Raw genomic sequence first — 9,467 nt, forward strand, 5'->3', positions numbered from 1 at the left:
AGCCGCTCCGCGGCATGTGGGATCTTCCCGGACCGGGGCACGAACCCGTGTCCCCTGCATCGGCAGGCGGACTCTCAACCACTGCGCCACCAGGTTTTCAACAACAAGTTTTCTGCTGCATAGGGGTGTGTGTGTGTGTGTGTGTGTGTGTGTGTGTGTGTGTGTGTGTAATTTCTTAGCCTGTCTTATCACTGGACATTTATAGGGAGCCTCATATTTTTCAGTATCATAAACAAAGCTTCAACAAACATCTTCATAGCTAAATACTTATGCGCATTTTTATCCTTTTTTCCTTAGGATAAATTCCAGCATGTTCTGATAAAATAGTTCAGTTGCACATCCAGCCAAATGCATGCAATTCTTGATCCCATGTTACCAGTCCGTCTGGTTTCTGACTGTGGAATTAATATTCCTCACCAGTTCTCATCTCTGGTGCAGTGCTGCTCTGGTTCCTCAGATGTAAGCAAGGTATAATTAGTGATAATCTCACAACTCCATCTTGGGTCAATCACTCGTGGGACAAATGGCTCTTGTTCTACTTTTCATTCACAGTGATTTCCTTGTTCCCTATTTTCTTTAAAATCAGAGCTGAGCGTAAATCGCTTAAACTGTGGTTTAATAGGAACCCCTTCAACTGCTTATACTTTTAAATATTCAGTTGCTGTTTTAAAATAAGAGCGTATAAAGCTCGTGGCTATTAATGAACGGGATAGGCACACTTCACTGGGGCTAGATTTAGTTTGCTTTTGTTGCATATTTAATTTTGCTGAAAAGCAATTTAATCTGCTAATGGAATTCTTCCTTTCTGCAGTAAGTAAAATTTTGGGAATTGTAATTTAGTAATTATAATTGAGTATTGGACTAATTTCCTCCTCAGATACAGGAGGTGCTGGGTATAAAATTAAGAGCTGAGTAAAGAGATGAGCCTCCACCTTGCCCAAACTCAGGGCCATCGCTCTTCTCTGATCCGAGGGTCACGCCCAGAGGGGGCGAACCACGAGGATTTTGGGTGTGCGGATGAACTCCACCTCCGAGCGAGACTGGACCACCTCCAGAGCGACGCCCTGCCGTGCCTGGGGTCAGCGTCAGCGTAGCTGTGAGACCCCTCAGGAGCTGAAAACAGTAAGCCTTCTATAACCAAATTTACCACCAGGAACCCACCTGCAAGGTTTTACTTCCTGTAAGAGTAGCAAAGGGTGGGGAGCGGAGAAGTTCCTCTGATTCCCTGAGTTCATCTGATCTGGTTGGGAGCTCTAATCACAGGAGGGGGAAGAGTTTTTCTCTAGCTCTGTGGGCGGTTCGTGCAGAACGTACCCGGGGGCTGCCGACCGGGAGGCCTGTCTCTGTGCGGACATGCACACGCCTGCACGCCGGGTCTGCTGAGTCCTGCTGCGTGTATGTGCGGACATGCACGCCTGCACGCCGGGTCTGCTGAGTCCTGCTGCGTGTATGTCGAAGCTCTGTTATTAAGCTCATACACATTTGTGACCGTTAGGACTTCGTGAGGAATTGACCCTTCTGTTATTATGAAATGTCCCTCTTTATTTCTGGTGATACTCTTTCTGCAAGTGTCTTTGATCTGATGTTAATACAGCAACTGATGGTGTGTGCCTTTTCCCACCCTTTTGCTTTCGGCTTATCTGTGTATTTACATTTAAAGTGCATCCCTTGTAGACAGCACATCATTGGGTCTCCCTTCTTAAAATCCACTCTGAATATATCTCTGTCTTTTCTTTGGAGAGTCTGATCCTCTCCATTTATTGTAATTATTGTTATGATGTGAGGTCTGTCATTTTGCTGTTTGTATTCTGATGGTCCTTTTGAAGTCGGTTGATTTTTAGAATTCTATTTTAATTTATCTGTTGTCTTTTGGAGCTGTGTCTTTTTTGCATTTTCTTAGTGCTTGCTCGAGGGATTACAGAGTACGTCCTCTCCTGGTCCCTGTTAGAGTTAATCTTGTATCATTAGAGTTAGTTAATATTGTATCATTTCACAAAAATGTAAAAGTTGGCAAATGTTAAAAAAAAAAACCTGTTTACCCCCAGCCTACTTATGCTATGGTTGTTGTATGTGTTACATCTACACTGATATAAACCCCGTAGTGTTGTGGTTGTTTATTTGAGCAGCTACACACATTATAAAGAAGAGAAGGCGCCCGGATCTGGGAGCTGCGTGAAGCCCTTTTCTGTGTTGTGCCGGCTCCTCACGCCGTGGTGTTTCGGCCCCTCTTGTCTTTACTGGGCTACAGTTCTTTGTGACGGGTGCCCTGAAAGCGTAGGCAGGGCTGGAGGGTCTCTCACAGACCTGTGATGGCTGCACGGTCAGAGCACAGGCAAGAGCAAAGGGGGCTCTGCTCCCCTCGTACAGCGTTTGTGAAGCTTGTCTCTGCAAGTCCTGTGGTTGGTCCAGACTGGCTCTGAAAGGTGTGCAGTGAGAAGAGCGTTTGAAGTGGAGCATCGTTGATGAGGCCGGAGAAGGATTTTATATTCTTGCAGTCAATACATGTTACTCTTAAGCCAGGGCTACACACACCTTTTTGGTTTACCAGCAAGGTGCTAAGGGCTCATGTTCTAGGACTTATGTCAGAAAACAAAACCCAGCAACCTGCAAGCAAATGAAAAGATGAAACTATTAGAGGCATCAGAATAATAGGCCAGCCCCTAGGAAAGCCATCAATAATGCAGCAGATCGTGAGGGCGTTTTTCCCACTAACGAGAATATCATAGCTGCATTTACCCTGAGCAGGGAACAACCCTCCCAGCAGAGAAGGTGGGCTGCTCAGCAGAGCTGCTTTGAGTCCCTTCTACATAAAACATGGATTTTCAACTTTTGCAAAGCCGTCAGCTTCCCCGGCTCTTATCTCTGCGTAGCAGAGCAGTGCCCGGGAGAAGCTTGCTGCACGAGGGTCTCCCCTATTCTCACAGCTCCACTGCTGGGCCGTGCCCACCCCACCCCCTGCCCCCCGACCCCAAGCCCCGTGGTGTCTGCAGAATTAACCTTGGCAACCGCTTCCGGTTTCCCGGGCAAGTGATCTCATCCTCGACTTGCTCTCATGGAGGGCTCCTGACGCCCGAGGCCTGCCTCAGTTTTCTTACTTCCCTACTCAGCCTTTGTCCACCCTACCCCCGTCCTGTGCGCAGAGGCCCCCAGTGACGCCTCTCTCGCCCGCACCCTCCAAAACTCTCTCCCTGCTGCTTTCTAAATTTCACATTTCCCTTAACTTCAAGAAATTTGGTGTAGGATTCTGTCTTTCAAGAGATTTTTCAAAATCTCCTTCCCATGGTGTGAAAAAGTGGCTAGTTGTTGTTTGCATTTAAATCAATCTATTCAGGAAGGGTAAAATGAGTTCCTCCTTTTTTTTTTTTTTTTAAATGCCTGCTACAGTGCCATACTTACAGAAAGCATTTAAGAATTGCTCAATATTGTTGCTGTGGATAATAATATACCTCTTTTGACAGCAGGTGGTTTTTCATTGCATAAAAAGGCGAAAGAGTAGGAAATCCAGCCTGTTCACCAAATACTTAATCAAGTCTCGTCTAACGCATTGCTTCTCAGACTCTAAGGTGAATGCGAACTCCCAGGGGATCCTGTTAACATGCAGATCCTGATGCTGGGTCGGGGTGCGGCCTGAGACGCTGCATCCCTAGCAAGCCCCCAGGTGGTGTGGACCCCGGACTACATTGCTGTAACCTGGGAGCGGGTGTCCAGTTACTGGCACGTTAACCCACTCCCTGTCTACTTGGGAACGCTGAGAATTTTCCAGGTGTTTTTTTTATTCGAGCCCTACTTTTCAGCTCCTGATAACGGAGTGAGGCAACATTTCATAAGTGTTTTTGTTGTGTGTTTAATTGTTTTTCAATACATAATACTAATGCTAGTAAATCATGGGGGTAGAAAATTTTTTCCGCTCGATTTTGTTACTAACGATTCAATCACGGACCCGCGTAACAACGATCTTAACCAGAGAGAGGCCTGTGGTTTTAGTGGAGGCGAAAATGGCTGATTATAAATGCCAATGAAAAGGACACCATCCAGCCACGGGGAACATAAACAGATGTTTGACAGGGACAGTGTTTGTCGTAGACCTGCCTTAACCAGAAAGCCAGAAACCTCATTTGTATCAGGCCAGAGATTCTCAAACTTGAGCCTGCGTTGGAGCACCGCTGGGGTGAGGGAGGGGTGCTTGTGAAAATGCAGCTCTCTGGGTCACACTCACCCTCAGCCTGTCCGATCAGGAGGATGGGGCCCGGGCATTTGCATCTCTGAAAAGTCCCAGAAGGTGCTGACACGCTCTCCTGGGACCACACTTTGAGAACCGCAGGCTTTAGCCCATTCATTCAGGGTGTTATCTTATGAGGCACTTGGCAAGCGTCTCTGTTATCTCCTACCCTAGGCTCTTGGAGGCTCTTTTGGATAGTAAATATTGTTTTATGGCTTTTATTGCTAGTTTATTTAAAACATTCCTATTTCCATAGCATTTCTCGAGAAGCTCTAAATATTTTTTAATGGTTCTCAGACCCAATATTCTTGCAGAGGAACTAGAATAATATGTTTAATTTAGAATATCCCTCATTTCCCCTTTTACCAGAGAAGAACCTAGGAAGAACAGGACTTCTCTCTTGCTCAGTTCCTCCCTTGAATATGTCCAAGAGTCATCTTTCGTGTGTTCTTCTTATTTACTAGAACTTTCTATAGGTCTGTAACTAAGGCCGTGCGTGTGTGTTTAATTTTAAAGGCCTTGTGGTGGAAAGGCAGGTCAGCCTCTGAATTAGAAGTTCTGAGTTCTGGCTGTGACTCAGCCACTCATCACGTGACCTGGAATAAGTTATACACTTCTTTGAACTTCAGCCTCCTCCAACTTGAGGGAACAATCCAGAAAGCGTCGGACGGTATTGAAGACCGTGTCCAGCTCTGAGAGTCTGATCCTCTTACTGTCCCCCTTTTTGGCTTCGGATGTTTTAAGCATTTTTACGTAAACTCCCAGAAGGAAGTTATACGCACGTGTGTGTGTGTGTGTGTGTGTGTATAATTAAACTATTGAAAAAATCTCCCGTGAGGTTAGGAATATTCTTATGATCTTGTGCTTCAGCAGGAAACACACTGTGCCTCCCACGTGTTGAAGTTGATGTCTGTGGTGCCCCGGCCCCTCGCTGCCTTATCCGCTCCCCGCTCCTCGGATGGAATTGTTTCAACCCTATTAAACAGATACAGGTGCACATCCGGCTCCTGCACTCCCCAGTGGGTACCGTCTGGAAGCCTCGGAGTTCCCGTGAGAGCTCATCTCTAAACGGTCCTGTGCCCGGGCTGGCGGCTGGCACCAGCTCGGTGCCCCCCAAGCCCCCCGCTGGCCTACTGCAGCCCGCACCCGCCCTCTGCCGTCCCTCAGAGGAAAAACGTAGCTGCAGAGACAGAGGCGCCTCTAACGCAACAGAGCAGATTTACTATATCAGATGTGACTCCTTCACGGGCACCTGATGGTCTGAGCGGAGCTGGAGGAGGGGCGTCTCCTTGTGCGTGTCTGGCAGGCGGTCCCCTTCCTGCCCTCTCTCTGGTCATGACCTTCAGCGGCTGCGTCAGAGTATTTGTTTGGTTCAGTGTTATCGATCGACCCTGTGGTGTCCCTTTCCCGAGCTGGGAGAGCATCGACACAACAAATTCGAGAAAGGACGCCTTCCAGGAGGTGGCCACGGAGGTCCCCTTCCTGGCCACTCCAGCGGGTGCTGGGAGGTGAATGCGGGGTGGGGGGATGCCGGTCTGGGGGATGCGGGTGTCTGCACTTCCCGCAGCTGCATTTTAAAACAGTGTCGTTCAGGGCTTCCCTGGTGGCGCAGCGGTTGCGCGTCTGCCTGTCGACGCAGGGGAGCCGGGTTCGCGCCCCGGTCTGGGAGGATCCCGCGTGCCGCGGAGCGGCTGGGCCCGTGAGCCATGGCCGCTGAGCCTGCGCGTCCGGAGCCTGTGCTCCGCAACGGGAGAGGCCACAACAGAGGGAGGCCCGCGTACCAAAAAAAAAAAAAAAAACAGTGCCGTTCAAACTTCAGTGTCTCTTCACATCAGCCGGGGACCTTGTCCGCCTGCAGGCTCTCCCCAGGCAGGTCTCGGTGGGCCCGGCTTCTGCATCCTAGCAAAAGCTCCCGGGCAGCACTGCTGCTGGTCCACGGACCACACTTTGAGTAGCGAGGCTTCAGGAGAAACCTCATCGTAGTCCTTTGTGTTTTCGTTTTCATTGTCTTCTGTTGTGTGAACTTGAGTGCTATTTTGGTAAGTATAAACTATTGAATAAAAATATTCATCCCAAAATAGACATTATGCTATTTTCCCTCAGCCTTATCTCTTCCTGGATTTGTTTCCCCTCACATCTTGGCAAAGCAAGTTGGGAGAGAATTAAAAAATCCTTATCTGTCATGTATTTCTTTGTGAATTAGGAAGTCAAGATCGCCCATGAGTCACTAGCATGGTTATATATTGAGTGTAATCAAATAACCAGTGAACAGATTATTGGGGACCTCCTTCGGGCTAGACTCTGTGTTAGGTGTTCAGTCCCTGCCCTTAATGAGCTCCCTTGGTGGAATCACATTAAGAAACAAATAGTTGTCACCAGGTGTTAAATAGTAGGACAGAGGTACGCCCAGTTTGCTATGTGCTGTAACATCTTACGAGGCAAAAATTAAGATGTAATTTGTAATTATGGAAGTTGCTTCTAGAACGGAGAGTGTTTCAAGGCTCAGCTCGGCTGTCCCACCGGGACCCTCTCGGGAAGAGAGGGTTCCCCCCTCCTCGCTGTCCTGCCACACGTCCCCGATTCTTAATTAATCCGCACTAGTGGTATGTGGGTGCTTCCCTGTTAAAGCATAAACCTTGTGGAAGTGGGGTTTGTGTCGTAGCCTCTGGTTCCCCACCGTACCTGCCACACAGAGGCACTCAGCAATCCCAGCTGGACGGTAGCCACTGCGCCCTGGAGCTTGGAGTTGCTTTGCTCTGGACCAGCGTTGGGTGGGGCCAGCTGGACCATAGGAAGGGGGAGAGGGTTCCCCTCTTCCCCTTCCCTGTGGTCGAAGACCCAGGGATGTGTTACCAGAAAGGCACCTCCAAGCTACATGCCTTCCGGTGGAGAGGTCTTTGGCTTGAGGAGGCTGTTGTGAGCGTGGAAGCGTTGACTGATTCTCAGGCTGGAAGCGTGCGGGGGCCACTGGGTGAGGTCTGATGTCAGCGGCTGAGTTACCACATAGACGTTAACTGACATTTGAAAGATGTGTACTCTTTTCCTAACGTTACTCAACCGGGGCAAACAAAATACTGATTGCTTCCCCAAAGCTCTGGCCCTTCCAGAGCGCGTTTGTTGGCACAGGATGAGCTTCTGCAGCGACACGCACACACTTAAAAGCCTGTTTTCACTTGGAAGAGAGGACAGACGAGCAGAGGAAAAACACTCACTGTTAAACTTGAATGAAACCCATTTGGGAGGAAAATTTTTTAAAGCTTTCTCAAACTCCACAGTGCTTTTTTCCCTTCTTCTTCCAGCCAACTTAAGGTTCTTCCCAGGGCTGAATCTGTTCATTTCCTTGGAGAAGTATCTTAGCCAAGGGTTTTGAATTTTTTTTTTTAAAGTACGTTTAGGGAACCTTTTTTTCCAGTGAAATACTACACCACACCTGTTATCTAAGGAACCCAAATATCCACAGCTTCTCCAGCCTGCGTCATCATTTTCCTCACTTGGCAAATAACCGAGCAAATGCAGACCTCTTATGAATGCAGGAGGGGCAGCCTTTGATCAGGGCCCCCTCCCCACATATTTCTGTCCGTTCCCAAGGAAGACACACCTATTCTAGGACCTCTCTGGGCTGGGACTTGTCCCCCTAGAAACGCCTCTCACGGCAGCCAGGGCCACCCCGCTGCTGTCCTAGCACACATGCCCACCCTCCCCTAATTCTCCCTAATACCACTGACCGAGGCTGTCAGGGACAGGACATCTTGCTGAAGGTTGATGGGGAAGCGCCTGCGCCCCAGCTTCGTCTCCGCGTGCACTCACACACGTGTGGCCGCCCTGCAGTGCTCCTCTGTTGAGACACTAAGTTTGTCATCTCTTCTGTGACATGCCTCTCATTGGCATCCTCCATAGCACCTGTTGTCCAGCTCTCTAATAGAACTATTATAAAAATAGCTTTATTTCTTGTAAATATGTCTACATATTTTCACTCCCTGATAGGCTGTCCCCTTGAGGACAGAAACCCCATCTTATTAATCTGTTGGTGGATTAGCTGGGAGTGAGTTCAGGGGCAGGTGTGAGCAAACCACACTCTGGTGATAGAAATCACTATGGTTCACTTATTCATCCCATGGCATGAGGTCCACAGGCAGATGGTCCAGGATCGGCCCAACTGCTCAACAATGCTGAGGGACCCCAGCTCTTTCCTTCTGAGCTGCTCTCAGGGTCCCAGCAAAAAAAGACAAAAGGATGGCACCCTCAAATGAGTGTGTGAGGAGAATTAAACAAAGGCGTGATCTAGTGATCTCTTATACAAAGGGTGGGAAGTGTTCTGGGAAACCATCACGGGATGGAGAAGCATCCCGGGAGCTGTAAGCACCTCCAGCCTGATGGGGCAAGGCAGGGGCAGTGAGCAGAATGTGGAGAGGTTTGCAGCTGTGGCTGCAGCTCTTGGAGGGCCGTCGGAAAGGAGCCGTGGCTTTCAGAAGAGGAGCGCTCTCGGGGAGGAGCAAGAAATTAACCTGGTGTCCGTCCCTCGCTCCACTCTCCCCCTGGTGCCTCCCAACTTCCTCTTGAGTGAACCACCTGGAAGCCAGAGGTTAGGGAAGCACTGATGCCATCCACGCAGGATAGCATCTTAGGGCACTGAGCCGAGTGGAGGTGAGTGAACAGTGAATCAGGAGGAGCAACGGAGAACATCCAGCCCTCTGCCATCCTCACCGTGGGGGCTTTCTACCTGGTACTTGTCTAGCACCTCATGGTTTCAATAGGGCTGCGGAACTCTGGGCACCATGCACACGTTCCAGCCAGTGATCACTGGGGAAAGCAAGGAGACAAAAGGCTTATTACCTCAACTGTGTTTGGCCCTTTGTATCAGGAAAGCGAAGATTTCATGGGAGCCCCACCGGCAGACACCCCATGGGCCAGAAATGGGTCCATAGTTTTCCCTCTTAAGACTCTTAACGTGAGAGGCCATCAGTTCCCAGAGAAGTTCCGCATGTTAGGCCATCCATCAGAGGCCTAAGAACTGGCAAATCTATCAAGCCTGCTTGGAAGAAGTGGGTAATAAGTAAACTATGAATCAGTGAATAAACACAAGGAAGTGTTTGTGGTTACACTATTAGACACTCCAAAGATCTGCAAAATGAAAAACAGAAACAATTTATGATCTTAAACAGCGCAGGCTGGATGTTAGTTACAAAGAGGAAGTTGTACTGTATCGTCCTTATTATTCCATATAATCTAGGGGAGAGAGCATTTGCAT

This window comes from Physeter macrocephalus, chromosome 5 (genome assembly GCF_002837175.3).
Source record: "Physeter macrocephalus isolate SW-GA chromosome 5, ASM283717v5, whole genome shotgun sequence".
Taxonomy (NCBI): domain Eukaryota; kingdom Metazoa; phylum Chordata; class Mammalia; order Artiodactyla; family Physeteridae; genus Physeter; species Physeter macrocephalus.